This window comes from Octopus sinensis, linkage group LG1 (assembly GCF_006345805.1).
Source record: "Octopus sinensis linkage group LG1, ASM634580v1, whole genome shotgun sequence".
Classification (NCBI taxonomy): domain Eukaryota; kingdom Metazoa; phylum Mollusca; class Cephalopoda; order Octopoda; family Octopodidae; genus Octopus; species Octopus sinensis.
In genome coordinates, this window is record NC_042997.1 from 133,437,720 (window position 1) to 133,460,182 (window position 22,463).

The following is a 22,463-nucleotide window of genomic DNA, read 5'->3' on the forward strand; positions in this document are numbered from 1 at the left end:
TTTAGGGTGATTTTCGATAAACAGCAGCGAGTTAAGTAAGTTTGAGGTAAACGAAAGACAAAAAAAAAAAAAGAAAACAGAAAAATGCCAAGATGAAGAAAAGTGAAAAAATATCTGCAACTGAATAGGAAAGTGACAAAAGAATTTTCTGTTTATATTTTTAATAAATTAGAAAAAGACATGTTCAATGAGATGAGAAAATAATGGGGGAAAATAAAGAAAAACTGAAACGTGGAGAAATAAACATAATAATAACGATATAAATATAAATAGAATAATAAAAGAAATTAAGGAAGAGAAAACTCGCATAGAAAATATAAAAAACAGTTAGTTAGAAATAGTCAACGCTAGCAGATTTCGAAAATCGCAAAACATGCGAAACCGCATTTATTTTTTTTTTTTCAGCAGCATTAACTTAAAATATAATAAAAGTAAAGAAAAGAAACTATTATCAAACACAAACATTATAGCAACTCTTTTATTTATTTTTTTTTATTAAAAACATAAAAGGGAAATAAAGATTTTCAACATTCAGGGAAGCGACCTAGTTTTTTTGAAATTTCTAAAGAACATAATAAAGTCAACGCATTAGTTATCCTTCATTTTCGTTTTATTATCCTGTGTTGTTTGTTTATTTTTGTCTCTGCTGTTTTTTATTTATTTATTTATTTATTGTATAGGACACATTATAGAAAATAATTTAACAGTTATCGTGTTCAGGAATATCTTTTATCGAATTAAGAAAAAAAAGCATATTATAAATTCATGAAAACAAAAACGAAAAAAAAAAATTAAATAAAAAATGAAGATGCGCTAATGGGAACATTTTGTTATTTTTTTTATCTAGTTATTTAGCTATTTACTTATTTATTTATTCATTTATTTTTGAATTGTGCTATATTTCACTCATTAAAAAAATATAATTCCTTTAATATTTCTTTTTGTGTATCCAATTGGATTTAACGGCCTTAATACTGAAATCGAAACATATATTTATCGATTTTCCTTCTTTTGTTCTTTAAGATATTTTATTTTGCATAAATGTTTATATATTTTTCTGCCATGCTTTTTAATTTTATTCTTTAATACAGAAAAAGAAGGAGAGAGAGAGAGAGGGAGGGGGACAATCTGATCGCTTTCTTTTCCTTTATGGTCTTCAGAAGATATATTAATAATATAAAAGCCGTTTTTAACGCAGACACCAGTCTGGAAATCCTTTATTAATTTGTTTATTTATCCATCTAGCTATTTATTATTTTTAAAATTCTTGTCGAGGATAGAGTAATCTTTTTCGATCCACTACGTGAAGAATCCTTTCTACTATAGGCACAAGAGCTGAAATTTTGGCAAGGGTTCTATTCGGTTACATCGACCGCAGTGCTTGAGTGGAGCTTATTTCAACGACTCCGAAAGTCGACCTCGGCGGAATATGAACTTAGAACGCCTCATCCGGAAGAAATGTCTCTAATGTCTCTATAGGCGTAAGAATGACTGTGTGGTAAGAAGTTTGTTTACGAACCACATGGTGCCGGGTTCACTCCCACTGCGTGGCACATTGGGCACGTGTCTTCTACTAGAGCCTCGGGCCGACCAAAGCTTTCTGAATGGATTTGGTCGACGGTAACTGAAAAGAAAGCCCGTCGTATCTATCTATCTATCGATCTATATATATATATTTATATATATATATGTAGCACATCAATACCGTTGTACGAGACTAGTGTCAGCCGAGTTTGGCATATTGATCGGTGGTGCGGTAGTGACTTTTCTGTCATGGGGAAAGTACTGTAACTTTGTCCGGCGAAGAAAACACTCGGCAGAGACCCGGCCTGCAACTAGTGTCTAGTAAGTGTATATCGGCCGAAGCATTTGGAACCTTTCACAAGCGGTGTACTTCTGTCAGTTACTGCCCAAACAATAAGCACTCCCACATGCGTAATTTATTTTATGAAATATACATATAATTTTAAAATTTGTGAATCAGTCGGCCGCGTGGCCTAATGGATAAGGCGTCTGACCTCGAATCAGAAGATTGCGAGTTCGAGTCTCGTCGTGGTCGAATTTTTTTTTCTTTTTTAAACCTCCTGCTAAAGTGGTACTCCGGTACTTTTGTTCATCCTGTTAGGGACCTATTTTGTTGTGGCCATTCATAGACACCATCTCGGTCCGCTCACCCTTGACCTTGCGGAACATGAAGGATGTGACCGTTGGAGTGAGAACGGCCCTATCAGTACTTGGCTTGTGGGCTACAGACTAAAGTGTCAATATCGTGTCGGCCGCGTAGCCTAATAGATAAGGCGTCTGACTTCGAATCAGGAGATTGCGAGTTCGAGTCTCGTCATGATCGAGTCATTTTTTACTTTCTTTTTAACTACCCGCTGAAGTGGTACCGAGAAAGGTTACTCTCGACCAACTATAGTTTCATAATATGTACAGTACTTTTGCTCATCATGTTAGGGGCATATTTAGTTGTGGCCATGCATAGATACCATCTTGTTCCATCCGCCTTTGATCCTGCGAAACATTAAGGATGTGACAGTTGGAGTAAGGAACGGCTGTATTAGTACTTGGCTTATAGGCTACAGCTGAATAATTTGGAGCAACAGGAAATGAACTGCTTTAATGAAAGTCACAACGCACCTCCCAATTCAGTAATTTAACCCACAATCTTGGTCACGAACCTTGTCACAAAGGTGGTATTTCATGTTAATGAGAGACCTTCTGTGGTGTCGTTCATCCTTGCAGTAGACATTTCTAAGCAACCAAATCGACGTATCATCTTAGTCTATCTTTTAAAATAAAATAATTTAAATAGGTTGAGTAATATAACCAAAGATAAACTGTCGAAACAAAAGTCCCGCTGGACATAGCGAAAGATTTTGGTCACAATTCTTCACAATCGAAGTTAGTATACGGTTAATCGGTAAAAACATTGACAACAAATTCCTCTTCGGAATAGTTGGTCCCAAGCTCAGAAAATCTTCTTACGATTCGCAGAACAGAAATAGAAAGTAATGATAGACGTGCAATATATAACAGTAATCTAAGTACCAAATTAATCAGAGATTCTGCAATAAAAGAAATTGTCTGACCAGACACGAACTCGCCATCTTCTGATGCGAAGTCAGACGACTTATCCACGTGGCCAGCCTAACTGCCTGTTTTAAAATATGTGTGTGCGTGTTTGTGCAAATGCCGAGCAGGTTTTCCTTTAGACATTTTTAAAATTAAAAATGTGAGTGCATTCAAGTTTAATAATTTAATAATTTTTGTTTTCATATATTCGTTTAAAACCGTTGCAATTTATTTGCTGCATTTTTATCAACGTTTTTAGGTTATCTCAAGACACCTAATCAGAATATAAATGGGCGTTGGCATCTGTACTACGTCTTTCATAGTAAGCGGGGTTTTTTTTTTAATGCAGACTTTGCAATTAGGATTTTTGACCGTTTGCGCTGAAGTTACGAGGCACGTAATTAAACCATAAGATTCACATGTCATAAATCAATATATATTTATTTCGTTATTGTCCACAAGGGGCTAAACAAAGAGGACAAGCAAGGATAGACAAACGGATTAAGTCGATTATATCGACCCCAGTGCGTAACTGGTACTTATTTAATCGACCCCAAAAGGATGAAAGGCAAACTCGACCTCGGCTGAATTTGAACTCAGAACGTAGCGGCAGACGAAATACCGCTAGCATTTCGCCCAGCGTGCTAACAATTCTGCCAGCTTGCCACCGTATAAGTCAATATACATTACGTAAGTAGGCGGCGAGCTGGCAGAATCGTTAGCACGCCGGGTAAAATGCTTTGCGGCAATTCGTCCATCTTTACGGTAAGAGGTCAAATTCCGTCGAGGTCGACTTTGCTTTTCATCCTGTTGGTTTCGATAAAATAAGTACTATTTGGGATCTGTCATCCATGTAATAAATAGACTTACTCCAAATCCCGAAATTGCTGGATTTGTGCCAAAATTTCAAACCGATTTCTATTACGTCAATATACATCAAAAACACAAATAAATGCATATATCTACTTGGAGATAGCGAATGTACTCAGAAGTAAAACCACTATTTAGGAGAGCAATTTGATTCTCTTTCCGAAGAGGAATTTGTTGTCATTGTTTTTACCGATTAACCGTATACTAACTTCGATTGTGAAGAATTAGATAAAGGAACATACAGAATAGAACTAAACACTAATTAACAACGAATATTCTTATAAGCTAGTCATCAAGTTGCTGATGAATATAGACAAAAATGCTATGCACCAATCATACTAGGTGTTACTACAACTAAAATAGACAAATTACTTAAGTGTATGATGTGAACTAAATGCATAGAACAGACGAACGTATCAAACATCTCATAAAATGAAACACTAAGCGTATAATACTGAGTTATAAACTGACATTAGTACATTACTAAAACACTAAAATCTAAAGTGTCATTATTAACAATATACAACACGCGTGTAAACCCGAGAACAAGCAACAAGTGAACAATATCATTTATTATGTTATATTGGCCATAAGAGTATAACACATATACTCTCTCTCTCTCTCTCTCTCTCGTAAGACGCATCTTGAACTACAACACGGTGCTAAAGCAAAGAGCTAAAACAAGTGTGTATGCAAAATATACACGTCACAAACAGCAAAAGCACGTGCCTACAGATACGTAATTTTAATTGTAAAAAAAAAATATGGTTGGTAATGTGGAGATTTAACGGTCTAAATCTGTTGGGAAAAGTCTACGTAAAAAAGAAATTAATATCGCTTGCTATGAAAAAGGCATTATAGAAATCAACACCACTCTTTATCCTAATGATAAGTTTAAGAATGTCGATAAAAAATGAATTTAGAAATATATTGTTCCAAACAAACTGCACAAGTCTTATTAAATGGAAAAAAAATCTTTGCTAAGCAATTAAACTGGAACATAGCTGAGTTACTAATAAAAGAAAAAAAAAAAACGTTTAAGATACACAAACATTCAAAAAGTACATCTTTTATTAACCACTATACACAAAGTGTAATCTCACAGCTGGATACAGCATGCTTCAGATAGTGTGTTCACACTAGTTTACAGAGATATATACATACATGCTCGCATACATACAAACATACATACTGAACACTCGTATAAACATATATGTATGTATATGTCAATACGCATGCATGTACGTATATATATATATATATATATATATATATATATATATATATATAATATATATATATATAGATATATATATATATATATTATTGTATATATATATATTGTATATATATATATATATATATATATATAATATTATAAATAATATATAAATATAAGCATATAAACATACATATATGTGCATACCTACATATATATGTATATATACATGCATATATGGGTACAGGACATAAAAAAAACGTTGAACACAATGAGAAACGAAAATATAAAAACAAAAACATAGAAACGAACTTTTATTTCGAATAACGAAAAAAAAAACAGAGAAGCAGATATACAACATAAAGAATATTCCCCTTCTTCAGTTGTCCCTGTTTCATCAACTCCGCGTTTCGAAGGCGTATATATATATAATATATATATATATATATATATATATATATATATATATAGTTCAAAACAGTTTAATTCAGGTTCCGTGCTACATAAAGTTCCAAAGCCCCTAACAGGGAGCATTTCCTCGGGCCTGAGGAAAGTTTATTACGTATGTAATGTATAAATTACATGTTATATAATGCAATATTATACACCATCACACTTGTGTTTAAAAAAAAAAGAAACGAAACAAAAATTAACGATTCGACCACGACGAGACTCGAACTCGCAATCTTCTGATTCGAAGTCAGACGCCTTATCCATTAGGCCACGCGGCCGACTGATTCTCAAACTTTAAAATAATATGTATATTTCATAAAATAAATCACGCATGTGGGAGTGCTTTTTGTTTGGGCAGTAACTGAGAGAAATACACCGCTTGTGAAAGGTTCCAAATGTTTCGGCCGCTATACACTTACTAGACACTAGTCGCAGACTCGGGTCTCTGCCGAGTGTTTTCTTCGCCGGACAAAGTTACATTGCTTTCCCCATGACAGAAAAGGTCACCGATCAATATGCCAAACTCGGCTGACACCAGTCTCGTACAGTGATGTTGATAGCCGTTCAAGAATTTGAACCTGAAGATCTCCATTTCCAGCGACTTCGAGGGCCACCTCTCAGCGGTTTTTGGGCATCAACGAGGAGCCCTCGACTACAACAAGACGACCAAAGTTATTTTTTTCCAAGGTCTGGAGTCTCCCGCCCCTAAGACCTAGACCATCACCTAACACCCTTACCCGTCTTGTTGCTTAACAACAACAACAGCAGTGTTGATGTGTTGCGGTGTGCTGTGATCCACAGACATAAGATGATCCAATAAAGCAACTACTCCCTTTTCAAGCTTAGATTACATGTAGTGGGTGGCGCGACTAAACGTTCATCCCTAGCACCGTACACCAACTAATTTCATTCTTTCTTCTTACCGCCAAATCAATTAACATCAGGATTTACACACAACAAAACTATCGCTATTTACCTCATGTCTAAACTTCATCAAGCCAACAACCACGACACTTCCATCGTCCTCGCTTGTTATTACCTCACAGAACTTTTATCTGTTTAATTTCACATTCGCTAGGGACGTAGCTAGAGTGTCTGGCACGTGAGGCAGCCATTGACTCCCATTTCCTTGTCGAGTAGAGGCTTATACAGGAGACCTAGAACGGTTGACTTTATAAAAGCGTCTGTCGGTGTCGCCCACCCCTCTGACTCCACTACAACGGCATTACATACTATTTGGCCATTGTCCACTTTCCTATGTCTCTGACACCAACGACGTCTTTTGCTTATTGTCATTGCCCTCCATTTGCTTTCAAAACCTCCCGTAGTCCCACATAATCAACCATTTTAACGATGAATTCCAGGTTCTACAATCCTTTCTTCATTGAAGTAACATATTAGAAATCTTGACCCTTATATCTCTGCATCTCGCTGACCTGATCCCTAGCCTCCATTGCTTTTCTTTTTCCGATGAATTACACCATCCGATCACTTACTCATAAGCAACTCGCTTCTTTCAACTTCTACATTACCTTCCCCTCTTTCTATAACAGTTTAGAATTCACTTCACCATCTCCAACGCCACCATCATATTCTGGACATCGTTTTCATTGGCAAATCCCAACTCCCCAGCATCGCTCTTTACAAACCCACCAACTTCCTTTCCTATCCAGATTTTTCTCCTCTACCCCACACCACCCTAACCAAATTCACCCTCAGCAACACCTGTCCTTTTACTGTTATCACACTGTCATTATTATCACAAATCTATTTAGCCTCAAGCCTAAAACCTAAACTTCTAATGATTTTGCTTCTATCATCGTAAACATAATATTCTGAATTAAATGCCGACATTAATTACAATGCACTTCAACTTTTGGATTTCTGTGTTCTGAGTTCAAATCCCACCAGAGTCAACGCTGCCTTTCATCCCGCCGGAGTCGTTGAAATAATATACTAGTCAAATACTGGAGTTGAATTATAAAACTATTATTTATTTAGTCTCTCCCTCTCAATTAAGACATTATTAGCCTTCGAAAATTCGATGCTGTTAGCTACACTCTCAGGATCTTTCCTCATTATGGGTTTGCTGGTTTCCCGGTTTTCATGACGGATAAATTCCCCACCTGGATGTGTCACCGGTTCGTCGCGGAATTACTCATTTTTGCCAGCTTAGTGGACTAGATCAACGTGAAATGAATACAACGTGTCACCCAGTCCGGTAATAGAAACTTCAATCTTGCGATAATGAGTCCAACACTCTTACCACGTTCCTCCATTTTCCTCATTATCTATATCTCTCAGCTCGTTATTAAATGTACTACGCCTATGCCCTTTGCTGTCTACTTTTTCACTTTCGAGACAGTCACCATCTTAACGTTACATTTGGTAGCCTGTCCTTGCCTATTCTGACTGCATAGCCAAGCCATTTGAGCCGAAGGAATTTTATTTCAAAGACCACAGCATTGCAAACAGTTTGGTGACATAGCTTGTCATTTGATCTTTTACTGGGTCAGAAGGTGCGCCGGGTTTTACACAGGTACTCAAGATGGAAAACACTGATCTGAACAACATCACTTTCTACAATTCACCAGCGTTCTGAGCCATATTTATTAGAGCATATAAGATGGAATCCAACCCTAGTCCTAAAATTGTTTTGTCTAGATTTCAAGATCAACTGAAGTCTTTGTAAAGCCCATAACATACACGAGTAGTTCATCGTAATCAGTAATAAGTGCAGGCTTTTGAAATTTTTAGACATGACTTGTATTTTTTGAGTTATCGATATTAGGAAGGGTTCAGCTTGCATAAGTGTTCAGCCTGCAATTTTCTCGCGTACGTTTATCTGTCGAAAAGAAGACGCTAAACCATCCACATAAGAAAGATACTTTTAAATCTCATGCTGATTTAAGTGCATACAAAAATCTCACTGGATACCCCTAGCCTTATCTTTTGTGGTCTTATACAGGATTTAGACTGCTTGAGCGAAGACCAGCATGATGTTTGTCAGAACACTCCTAAGTTTCCTCAAACCTTTGGCTAGTCTCATTTCCTTTCCTATGGTCACACACACACACACACATACACACACACACACACACACACACACACACACACACACACACACTATTAACTCGCTCAAACAGAGACACTTGCGTACTCACATGTATATATTGTTGTTGACCTATCCCCCTAGGCACCAACCTTGTTCCCTACTTCCATTCCTGTTGCGCAGGTCTGACATTTCCCCCATATGACACACCTCAACACTCCTCTTCTCAGCAACTTGTTATTTTCTTGACACGATTTCTACCATTACTCCAGAATACACATTGACAACAACATACAGAAGATTTTCTGATATTGCTCCATGAATTAAAAAGACCAATGCTGCGGAAATATTTTCTTCGCTCATTTATTTAAACTAACATACTTCCTTTTTAATTATTTCCGATCCTGTGTTTTGCTTTATATCAATATATGAGTCATTCAACAAACGCTCTTTAGATATCAATATTTATTTTAACATATGGTCTATCTGTTGAGTGTATAGCAAGACGGCCGCGTGGCCTAATGGATAAGGTGTCTGACTTCGAATCAGAAGATTGCGAGTTCGAGTCTCGTCGTGGTCGAATCGTCTATTTTTGTTTCGTCTTTTTCTACACAAAAATGTGCTGATGCTTAATGTTGCATTATATAACATGTAATTTATATATTACATACGTAATAAACTAGTGTCTATATTTCTATTGTACCACAAATTTACGGGATTGTATACCATTAAGTATTTCCCCAGTTTTGATCTCAGTCTTTCGCATAACTCAAGTAAATTGATCAGTAACATATGGTCTATCTGTTGCGTGGATACCAGGACGGCCGCGTGGCCTAATGGATAAGGTGTCTGACTTCGAATCAGAAGATTGCGAGTTCGAGTCTCGTCGTGGTCGAATCGTCTATTTTTGTTTCGTTTTTTTTTACCCAAAAATGTGCTGATGCTTAATGTTGCATTATATAACATGTAATTTATATATTACATACGTAATAAACTAGTGTCTATATTTTTATTGTACCACAAATTTACGGGATTGTATACCATTAACTATTTCCCCAGTTTTGATCTCAGTCTTCCGCATAACTCAAGTAAATTGATCAGTAAATCTATTGATTAGCCCTAGTTCAACCAGAAGTTGCAAACCAATAATCACAGGGATTCTATCCGTGACCAACTGTTCCTTTTATTACAGCTATTTGTCTAATGTGCCCGTAGCTGCTAGATTTACGTAAAAAGAAAATAATTAAACCTTTGGAACAGAATAACGAGACTCTTCTCCATTCTGCTATGTGGTTTGTCCGTTCTCCGTTCGTGGTTTGTGATATAATCTTTATGTTTAGGATTATTGACAGCTTATCCTAAACAATATTAGTAACAATATCGTGAATGGACAGCTGCTAGAATTGTATTTGTTGGTCGAACAACAGCTGGGAAAAGTAGATGATATTCATACTTTGCAATTACTATTACCTGAATACAGGTACCAACATTGTGAATGGATCGAATATTTGTCATTATGACATAGAATTTGACACATACAGACACACACGTGTATCCGAATACGTCTGACGTAAACAAAGCGACCGAAAAGGGAATGAAATAAAGGCATCGTGGAGTCGATACATACCCTGCATGCAAATAAATCTTTCCGCAAAATATAGTCTGGCTTACACTGCGTTGCTTACCCATGCTTTGTAATTGAACTGAATTAAACTTTGTAAGTGTTTGACTAAACTTGCTTATCGGGAAGTTTGTAAGCATGATTAATTCTTTTTTTTTTTAAGTATGATCATTATAGGTATTTATACTCCGATGGAATTAAGAAATCAACTCGTAAATAAACGAAACCCTCGAATCCATCACTTTACACACACACACACACACACACAGTCGCATATCTGTGTATGTATTTACTCTATTACTCTTTTACTTGTTTCAGTCATTTGACTGTGGCCATGATGGAGCACAGCCTTTAGTCGAGCAAATCGACCCCAGGACTTATTCTTTGTAAGCCTAATACTTATTCTATTGGTTTCTTTTGCCGAACCGCTAAGTTACGGGGACGTAAACACACCGGCATCGGTTGTCAAGCGATATTGGGGTTACAAACACAGACACAGAAACACATACACATACATACATATATATTATATATACGGCAGGATTCTTTCAGTTTCCATCTACCAAATCCACTCACAAGGCTTTGGTCGTCCCGAGGCGATAGTAGAAAACACTTGCCCAAAGTACCACGCAGGGGGACTGAACCCGGAACCATATGGCTGGTAAGCAAGCTACTTACCACACAGACACTCCTACATATGTATAGATATCTATTTATGTATAAGAAAATGGGATGAACAGGCAATAAGCAATTATTGTTATGAACTTCATTAAGTAATGAAGTTCATAACAATTGTTTATTCATTTGTCATCCCAATTTCTTATTACTGCTCTGTACTCGATTGACAGTGGAGGCACACGGCCTAAACATGTGTACTTAGCACTCTACTGTATGGAAGTGAGAATTGGACGCCATACACACACCAAGAGCGTCGCCTAAATATCTTTCACCGGCGCTGCCTCCGGAAAATCCTTCGCATCAAATGGCAGAATCATGTCCCCAACAAAGATGTCCTCAAGCAAGCAGGAATACCAAGCATGTTTGCACTCCTCACACAAAGACGTACCAGATGGCTTGGACATGTTAGCCGTATGGAAGATGGCAGAATCCCCAAGGACATACTCAACGGAGAGCTTGCTAGGGGCACCAGGTCTGTGGGGAGACCGTTCTTACGATACAAGGATGTTTGCAAAAGGGACATGAATGCCTGCAACATCAATATTATCAACTGGGAAGCAGTTGCCAGCAACCGTGGAGATTGGCGACGTACTGTAAAACAAGGAACACAAAGAGTGACATAGAGAGAGAGGAGAAATGGAAAGACAAGAAAAGATGTCAACAAGAAAGTATGACATTACAACCAGCCAGGCAAAGTCTTCGCTACATTTGCGGCACCTGCCAGAGGGAGTGTTTGTCCAGGATAGGACTACACAGCCACAGCAGGAGATGTATTAGGACATGAAATATAAAAGCCGGACTAGATTATTTTATGCACAACTCCATTGTCGCCCGAGACAAAAAAAAATGCCAACAACAATAAATATAGATTTCGTAGACAGGAACTGAAACAAATCAATCGCATATATATATATATTATATATATATATATATCAGGAAGCTTCCTGATGATTTCTTTTGAATGAAACAGTTCTAGTCCTGTAGAAGCTCCTTCTATAATATATATATATATTATATATATATATATATATATAATATATATATATATATATATATATATATGTGTGTGTGTGTGTGTGTGTATATATGTAAGTGTATGTGTGTGTCTTTGTCTCTGTGTTTCGCCCTCATCACTGCTTTACAACTGTTCATTTATTTACATCTATTTAACTTACTGGTTTTACAAGAACAAACTAATAGAATAATTACGAGGCTTATCAACATAAAAAAAGCACTAGGCTGTGTCTCATATTTTTGTCTGCCCAATCAGTTGTATCTATCAATTTATCTTTGTATGTGTGTGTGTATATATAATATATATATATATAATATATATATATATATATATTATATAATATATATATATATATATATATATTATATATATATATATATATATGTATATAAAACACCCTAATGGGATCCTTAACTCCTAAATTTTAGTCATTTCTTTTATGATCCAAAACTAGTTCAAAAGTACTGAATGGATCTTTATGAAATTTGGAAATTATATTCTATACATAAGGGCCATAACCCCCATGATAATTCATATATGTTTGCTGTTGAGGAAATATTAACCATAGATATTAGACACAAATGAAGTAATATTTATAAAATTTCATCTTCTTATAAGTTCTAAGGACCCCTCCATGGGGAATTAACACCCATAATGTTGTCAATTTATCAAAGCAAAAACGAATACAATTGTGCTCTTGGAAGCTGTACGGTTACCCGAGCATAAAAGTTGAGTATTATTTCTAATTCAATGGTACAACAGTGTAACAGTTTGCTTTGACATACACTTACATTGTGATTTCTGCAATGTGGTGCATAAATTGTCAAGTAAATGAGAGTCATCTTTGCCTCCACTGATTCGGTTGCAAAGTGTTGAGTAAAGTTATTTGATTGCAGACCTCCTTTCGGTCTTTTTATTATCACTCGGTCACACATAGTCCCCAGATGGTAACATTGATTTCAAGACCTTCCCAGATGAGTGACTGGTTATTCAAAGACATTTATAGATTGTTAATTTATTCTGTCCAGTTACATATCAGTATAGTGGTAATTTGCAAACTCCAACTTTCATTTCTCCTTAACCCTCACGTCACACAGTTGTTAATGTTTGTTTCAGTTGGGTCACGCCCTTTCAATTGCTATAGATTCGTAATGCATCTTACGGCTGTGCTTGTCACCTGGACGGTGAAGAATCCTACATTGGGAGAGGTAACGACTACGGTAGGGTAACTGACTGCTTATTCTGATCATTCGTATTTTGGTTTCCTGTAGCTTTGCTCTCTTTTACAAACCCAGTGAACATATATTTCCTATTTCAAAGAAATTCAAATAATAGATATAAGACCCAAGTTAAAAAGATTCTCAACAATTCAACTTATCTGGTTGACATTAAGATGCCCACTCCTAACAGGGGCCTTAACTCTCACATTTTAGAACCACGTGTGTTTATCGTTATGGTAAAATCTAGCGTGCGGTTGAGTAAATTGTACTCTGGACGGGTTCGGCTGAAGAGCTACAGATATGTTATGTGAGTAAAATTACATAATTTATTAATAGCGAAACAATTGTCCTGAACTAATCTGCATTTTTGTTATTTTTATTTGCCCTGTTCGTTTGCGTTAGTAGTCGTGCTAACTTTCATCGGAAACAATTCTTTGTGGCTGAAACCTAGCGGATCTATTTTTAGTGCTAGAGTCGACCACATAGTGGTTACTCTCTTATATATATATATATATATATATATATGTACGATGGACTTCCAGTGTTACGTCTACATACCAAATCCATTCCCAAGGCATTGGTCGGTCTGAGGCAAATAGTAGAAGGCACTTGTCCAAGGAACCACGCAGTTAAACGAAACCCAAGACATGTGGTTGCAATACAAGCTTTTTAAACCACACAGCTATTGCTACGCCCCAGTTCAATTTTGTTTCTTTCCCGTACTACAAATCAAAATATTTACTATAATATTTTATATCAGCCACCAGTTGAAAACCGAAGTGCCGCATAATACACTAAAGAATGCTTCAAAATCTCAAAAATTTTATTAAGTAAATACACACCGAATACTCGTCGTTTCTATCGTCTTATATCAAAAAGACTTGAAGGTGAAAGGCAGCCGGTTTCTGCAATAATATAACACGTTACAGCTACAACAAAAGATTTGATAAGCCATAAACGTGCGTATTCTAAGATTTTATGTTTTATCTCCGATATTAATAAATATATGATGATTTCTTTTATTTCATTGATTACTTGAGAATAAGTAAAACTTGATACTTATAGCCTCCGTCTATGTAATTTCAGCTGAAAATAAAATTTATAAATTAGTCTACATCTTAGTATCAAGTTCTTTGCACCTCCGGGTTGTTTACATTGCTTTATATCTCGTTTATGGATATAAATATATAAATACAAGAGGTGGGGGGGGGGGATAAACACAAAGACACACGTGCGCGTGCGCACACACATACGCACACATATAGTCATATTTATATTCATATATATATATATACTTATATAGGGCTATATGTACGTGTGTGTGCTAATGTATGTATGTATGCATATATATATACATATATACACACAAATATACACACGTATGTATGTATGTATGTATATATATATGTGAGTGTGTGTGTGTGTGTACAAACTATGGGGGTTTAGTTCAAAGGGGATCTAAACGACTAAGTACACTTTGTAAGTGTTGTAATGGATTACCAGGGCTCGAAGGTTAGATATGGAGACGGTAGTTATGGAGCCATTGCAGATTTCCGATATAGCGAATATATTATTGTTAAAGAGGACAACAAACGTTAAGGCAAGACAAACATCTCAAGTCATATACATTATCATTATTGGAAAAAAATTCAGTCTTACAACTGTTTCTGGGATATGCCAGAATTTGGGATATTCCGTCACCGGAGACAAACAGGGAATATGAGACGGGTATATATTAATGAAATGACGACATAGAGAACAGGAATAAAGGAATAAGGAAATTCTTTTCTTTTATGCTTTTATTTGTTTCAGCCATTTCACTGCGATCATGCTGGAGCACCGCCTTTAGTTGACCAAATCAACCCCAGGATTTATTCTTTGTAAGCCTAGTACTTATTCTATCGGGTTCTCTTGCCGAACCGCTAAGTTACGGGGACATAAACACACCAGCATCGGTTGTCAATCGATGTTGGGGGGGGGGGAAAAACACAGACACACAAACATATACTTAGCGGTTCGGCAAAAGAGACCGATAGAATAAGTACTAGGCTTACAAAGAATAAGTCCTGGGGTTGATTTGGTCAACTAAAGGCGGTGCTCCAGCATGATCGCAGTGAAATGGCTGAAACAAATAAAAGCATAAAAGAAAAGAATTTCCTTATTCCTTTATTCCTGTTCTCTATGTCGTCATTTCATTAATATATACCCGTCTCATATTCCCTGTTCGTCTCCGGTGACGGAATATCCCAAATTCTGGCATATCCCAGAAACAGTTGTAAGACTGAATTTTTTTCCAATAATGATAATGTATAAGTCCTGGGGGTAGATTTGCTTGACTAAAGGCGGTGCTCCAGCATGGCCACAGTCAAATGACTGAAACAAGTAAATGAGTAAAAGAGATAGAAACTGTGATAAAGGCTCTTCCGTTTTTAACTATTTGTGCCATCTACAATTGGTGTTAATAGAACATTTGGATGCAGATTCACAACGGTTCTTCAAAGCAGCACTTTATTACATTAACACAGAACAAAGGATGCTACGTTAGCGTGCGGTCTACCGCAGTATCCTGTCTACGCTGTGAAATTACTTTTACTGTAATAAAGTTCTACCTTTACTTACCCTCTTAATCTGAGTTAATTTTAACCATTACAATACTGTTAAAGGATTTCTATAGACGTATACTTTTTACAGACGAAACAACAATTGCATTTTTACAAGAAAATAATCTTCTAGATACATCACAAGAAGCAGACCCTTGTCATCGAGGTGGTAGCGTCACGTACGAAAAATAGTCGTCTTGAAATCCAGCCATGTATTTCTGTACACTGGTTATGAAAAATATATTTGATAAATATAATTCAGCCTAATTCTTGAAAGGTATGAAGTAAAAATGATCCAAGAGAAATAAATTATACTGGCCAGAGATATTAGTTTGGACAGCAAAGACGAATGGTAAGTGGAAACTGATTATGGGGCAAGCAGACAGAAAGAACAATCTTCAGAACTCCCGTCAAGGGAGTAGTTTCTGCCGGTGAGTTCCTGATACTCTGAGATATCCGGGCCCACTCAAGTGATGACTCCTAGGTGTCCTGTTGTTTTCAAAATGCTGCTTTCAGAGGGTATTAAACCCTAGACTTTCAGCTGATCTCATTTCCTTGAAGCCAACCTAAAGAATTTGCACAGTGGATCGATTTAAATCAGGGTTTTCCTCTTACTATTTTCTGTTTAGTGACTAAATATATTTGAAATTCCATGCAAAATAAATTCTTGATTTAATGAAATCATCTTTGCTTCGGAAGTAAGCAAATATGCAGTGGTAGCTGCAACCGGCTCCGAGTAAGAAAGGGAGATAATGGTAACAATTAACAATTCTCCGATATTGATATTTACCATTAAGAATAAGACTTTTTGATATTTTTTTCTAGTGGCATGTCGACAGCTGCGGCCACGTGTCATTGCATCAATAGGTGTCATCAGTACAATACATTCGTAAATATATAAATAGACCTAGCTACCTACCAACCTACCTACCTACCTACCTACCTACATACATACATACCTACCTACCTACCTAAATACATACATACATATGTATGTACATGCATTTATACATACATACATACATATATACATACGTACATATATACCTACCTACGTACATACCTACCTACCTACCTACCTACCTACCTACCTACCTACCTACCTACCTACCTACCTACCTACCTACTACCTACCTACATACATACATACATACATGCATGCATACATGCATGCATACATACATACATACATACATTCATACATACGTATATACATACATACCAACCTATCTACCTACATACATATATACATACATACATGCCTACCTACCTAGATACATACATACGTATGTACATACATTTATACATACATACATACATACATACCAACCTACCTACTTACATACATACATACATACGTACATATATACCTACGTACATACATACATACATACATACATACATACATACATACATACATACATACATACATACATGCATACATACATACATACATTCATACATACGTATATACATATATACAGACATACATACATACCAACCTACCTACTTACCTACCCACCTACTTACCCACCTACTTACCTATCTACCTACCTATCTACCTACTACCTACCTACCTACCTACTTACCTACCTACCTACCTAACAACCTACCGACCTACCAACCAACCTACCTACCTACCTACCTACCTACCTACCTACCTACCTACCTACCTACTTACCTATCTACCTGCATACATACATATATACATACCCACTCCCCTACAGTCTTACATATTTCCCTACAGACATAATACCCACTTACATACCTACCTTTTAACCTTCCAGCTTTTTTTTTTACATATCTGGTTACTTGCATACATATAAGTATGCACGTGTACATGTGTGTACGTGAGAGTGTGTGTGTGTATGTATGTGTGTCAAATTCTATGTCATAATGATATATATATTCGATCCATTCACAATGTTGGTACCTGTATTCAGGTAACAGTAATAGCAATGTATGAATATCATCTACTTTTCCCAGCTGTTGTTCGAGCAACAAATACAATTCTAGCAGCTGTCCATTCACAATATTTTTACTAATATTGTTCAGGATAAGCTGTCAATAATCCTAAATATAAAGATTATATCACAAACCACGAACGGAGGATAACCACATAGCAGAATGGAGAAGAGTCTCGTTATTCTGTTCCAAAGGTTTAATTATTTTCTTTTTGCGTAAATCTAGCAGCTACGGGCACATTAGACAAATAGCTGGAATAAAAGGAACAGTTGGTCACGGATAGAATTCCTGTGATCATTGGTTTGCATCTTCTGGTTGAACTGGGGTTAATCAATAGATTTACTGATCAATTTACTTGAGTTATGCGGAAGACTGAGATAAAAACTGGGGAAATACTTAATGGTGTACAATCCCGTAAATTTGTGGTACAATAAAAATATAGACACTAGTTTATTACGTATGTAATATATAAATTACATGTTATATAATGCAACATTAAGCATCAGCACATTTTTGTGTAGAAAAAGACGAAACAAAAATAGACGATTCGACCACGACGAGACTCGAACTCGCAATCTTTTGATTCGAAGTCAGACGCCTTATCCATTAGGCCACGCGGCCGTCCTGCTATGCACTCAACAGATAGACCATATGTTACTGATCAATTTACTTGAGTTATGCGGAAGACTGAGATCAAAACTGGGGAAATACTTAATGGTATACAATCCCGTAATTTGTGGTACAATAAAAATATGGATACTAGTTTATTAAGTATACAATGTATAAATTACATATTATATAATGCAATATTACGCATCAGCACTTGTGTGTAAAAAAAAAGTAACAAAAATATACGATTCGACCACGACGAGACTCGAACTCGCAATCTTCTGATTCGAAGTCAGACGCCTTATCCATTAGGCCACGCGGCCGTCCTGCCATGCACTCAACAGATAGACCATATGTCAAAGGAAATATTGATATCTAAAGAGCGTTTGTTGAATGACTCATATATTGATATAAAGCAAAACACAAGATCGGAAATAATTAAAAAGGAAGCATGTTAGTTTAAATAAATGAGCGAAGAAAATATTTCCGCAGCATTGGTCTTTTTAATTCATGGAGCAATATCAGAAAATCTTCTGTATGTTGTTGTCAATGTGTATTCTGGAGTAATGGTAGAAATCGTGTCAAGAAAATAACAAGTTGCTGAGAAGAGGAGTGTTGAGGTGTGTCATATGGGGGAAATGTCAGACCTGCGCAACAGGAATGGAAGTAGGGAACAGGGTTGGAGCGTGGGAGGATAGGTCGATAAGAATATATATGTGAGTATACAAGTGTCTCTGTCTGATCGAGTTAGCTGGAGGGTTTAAATGTGTGTGTGCGTGTGCGTGTGCGTGCGTCTGCGTGTGTGTGTGTGTGATTATATCCCAATAGGGGTAGGAGTAGAGGGAGTTCAGTACTCTTCAATGCATTGAGGAACAGACAACTCGCGCTGAAAAGACATCGTTTGTTCGAGAAGTTGTCACGTAAAAGGGAGTCCATGGAACTGTAGCGAAGAGATGAAAGAAATACTGGGGCGTTAATGGCCTTGGGAAAGGAAATGAGACTAGCCAAAGGTTTGAAGAAACTTGGGAGTGTTCTGACCAACATCATGCTGGTCTTCGCACAAGCAGTCTAAATCCTGTATAAGACCACAAAAGATAAGGCTAGGGGTATCCAGCGAGATTTTTGTATGCAAGCCGGCGGGCCTCGCTGTGAGCACTCAATTTCTTTTTCACAGTGAACGTACCAGCCATCATCAGATTTAAAAGTATCTTTCTTATGTGGATGATTTGGTGTCTTCTTTTCGACAGATAAATGTACGCGAGAAAATTGTAGGCTGAACACTTATGCAAATCGAATCCTTTCGTTGAATGATGTCACGTATTCTGTATTTTTGTTTATGTACTTCGTTCGTTTTCCGTCCTGCGTTGTATACATTCGAAGCTTTCTTCCAGGGGATCTAATGCGCTTGGCTTAGATTTCCCTTGGCTGGCTGGCCATATCGGAGCAATCTCAAGATTAATCAGCCGAAATTGCTAAGATGATCTGGTTCTTGACTGATGACTGAGGGCTTCGAATGTCCCGTCCTGTGGTTCTTGTGTCGTCTCTGTGGTGTTTCATGTTCTTGTCCATGTCTGTAATTATTTTTACTGTTTACCTATATAATCGGCGGCTACGTATCCACAATTGACCTTATACGATAAGTATATTTTTCTCTAGCATTGATACGACTCTTAATCTGTCTCTTTTTCTCTCTCTCTCTCCTCCCTTATTCCCCTTCCTTTCTTTCCCTCTCCATCCGTCTCCCCCCCCCCTTCTACGTTTCTCTATCTCTCTCACCTCCAGCCCCCTCGATCTGTCTCTTTCTTCTCCTCCCTCGTCCACCTTCTCTCTCTTTTCATCTGTCCCTTTCTCCTGTCTTCTGTTCTCACGTGACAGCTAGCCGCCGTTGAGCGCTCTTTTCGTTTTCAGCAGCCGCAGAAGCAACACGTATTTGTTCGTCTCCCCGTGGCCATTAGGCACAACTTCACAAGCCAGCCCCATACTTAACTCGTCCTGTCGAAAGACCCTTGTCCCACGTCCTGGTTTTGTTTTGTTGTTTATTATTTTTTATTTTTATTTTTACCGTTATTGTTTTTACGTTTTTGTATTCTTATTGGTGTCACGTATTCTGTATTTTTGTTTATGTACTTCGTTCGTTTTCCGTCCTGCGTTGTATACATTCGAAGCTTTCTTCCAGGGGATCTAATGCGCTTGGCTTAGATTTCCCTTGGCTGGCTGGCCATATCGGAGCAATCTCAAGATAATCAGCCGAAATTGCTAAGATGATCTGGTTCTTGACTGATGACTGAGGGCTTCGAATGTCCCGTCCTGTGGTTCTTGTGTCGTCTCTGTGGTGTTTCATGTTCTTGTCCATGTCTGTAATTATTTTTACTGTTTACCTATATATATATATATATATATATATATATATATATATATAAAGAGATAGATAGATAGATAGATAGATAGATAGATAGATAGATAGATAGATAGATAGATAGATAGATAGATAGATAGATAGATAGATAGATAGATAGATAGATATGTTTCTTTATTAGCCACACAGGGCTGCACACAGACGGGACAGATTACAAAGTAGAGCTTTTCTTTTTGGAGAGAAAAAAAAAGTGGGATAGGTTTTCGATCAAAAGGGATCGTAAAAGGGAAAGAAAAAGAAAGAAAGAAAACAAAGAAAAAATCGATCAATAGGGATCGTCTATCACAGAAATGTCATGATGTAAAGTGTAAAGGGGGAAGCAGATAAGGTACGGGCACATTAGACAAATAGCTGGAATAAAAGGAACAGTTGGTCACGGATAAAATTCCTGTGATAACACTGGTCAACAGCCAATTTTCATCAGGGATATTATATGGTGTTTTATATGTAGTTTTGTCCGCAGATTTCAAAAATGTAATCGGTTTCCTTCTATCAGGCACAGTTTTTTTCTGATGAGATAAGAGAGGTATATAACTCCCATCAGCAGTATCGCTACACATAAACGTCTTATACAGGTAAATTCTGACTATGTCCATGCATTGCAAGAACAGTCCTGGTACATTTTGTCATATCTGTGGTTCATTTTCCACCAAAGCTCTGCAACGTGCCATAACAAGTGAAATCAAGAAGATCTACCAGTTATACTTTACTTTGACTGCTCTCTCGGGGAACAAGATAAGTGTCGGGCCCCGCACATCATTTGCTCAGTTTGTTCAAATAGACTAAGGCATTGGCTAAATAAGAGGAAGAGAGCAATGCCGTTTGCAATACCTATGATATGGAGAGAGCCAAACGATCATTTCTTGGACTGTTATTTTTGCAACCTTAATGTATGTGAGTTTACTGTAAAGACCAAGCATAAGATTGTGTATCCCAACTTGGAATCAGCAAGAAGACCAGTACCACACAACGATGATGATCTTCCTATTCCAATACCACCAGAAAATGGCTTTCAGATGTCTGACGAAGATGTATTTCCTGAAGAAAATATTACTGCTGTCGAAGAAACCAAAGTGGGTGCGGATTTCACGATTGAAAATGAAAACGTACCACAGAAATTTTCTCATGGAGAGTTAAATGATTTAGTTAGAGACTTGTCATCGTCGAAGGATAAAGCTGAACTATTAGCCTACAAGAAAAGTGTCTGCTTAAGAAAGATGTTTGTATTACTCATTTCAGGAAGAGAAATAGGGGTCTGACTTTATGCTTCTCTGTTGAGGGACCACTTTGTTTCAGTAATAACACTGATGAGTTATTTCGCTGTTTGTTCCAAGAGCATGTTCCAACTGAACGGCGCTTATTGATTGATTCATCCACGAGAAACCTCAAGGCAGTACTACTACACAACGGCAATAAGAAACCATCCATTCCCATAGGACATTGAGTGTATATAAAGGAGTGTTATGAATACATGCAAGTACTCCTCAATGCTATAAAGTATACAAACTACAGCTGGAAAATATGTGGTGACTTGAAGGTGATTGGAATGTTGATGGAAATGCAATCTGGGTTCACCAAATATTGTTGCTTTTTATGCCTATAGGACAGTCATGCAACTAACAAGGACTATGTGCAATCAGAGTGGCCTTTGCGAAAATCATATGAGCCAG

The 22,463-nt window shown here is 37.0% G+C and overlaps 6 non-coding genes across 6 annotated transcripts; 3 read left to right on the plus strand and 3 right to left on the minus strand.

Moving 5' to 3' along the window:
* Positions 1-1,986: 1,986 nt before the first annotated feature.
* Trnar-ucg lies at positions 1,987-2,059 on the plus strand. Its single transcript has one exon. It is a non-coding gene; the product is annotated as a tRNA-Arg (tRNA).
* Positions 2,060-5,822: 3,763 nt separating this feature from the next.
* Trnar-ucg lies at positions 5,823-5,895 on the minus strand. Its single transcript has one exon. It is a non-coding gene; the product is annotated as a tRNA-Arg (tRNA).
* A 3,281-nt stretch (positions 5,896-9,176) lies between these two features.
* On the plus strand, positions 9,177-9,249 carry Trnar-ucg. Its single transcript has one exon. It is a non-coding gene; the product is annotated as a tRNA-Arg (tRNA).
* Positions 9,250-9,491: 242 nt separating this feature from the next.
* Trnar-ucg lies at positions 9,492-9,564 on the plus strand. The gene has a single exon. It is a non-coding gene; the product is annotated as a tRNA-Arg (tRNA).
* Positions 9,565-18,316: 8,752 nt separating this feature from the next.
* Trnar-ucg lies at positions 18,317-18,389 on the minus strand. The gene has a single exon. It is a non-coding gene; the product is annotated as a tRNA-Arg (tRNA).
* A 238-nt stretch (positions 18,390-18,627) lies between these two features.
* Trnar-ucg lies at positions 18,628-18,700 on the minus strand. The gene has a single exon. It is a non-coding gene; the product is annotated as a tRNA-Arg (tRNA).
* Between the last annotated feature and the right edge of the window lie 3,763 nt (positions 18,701-22,463).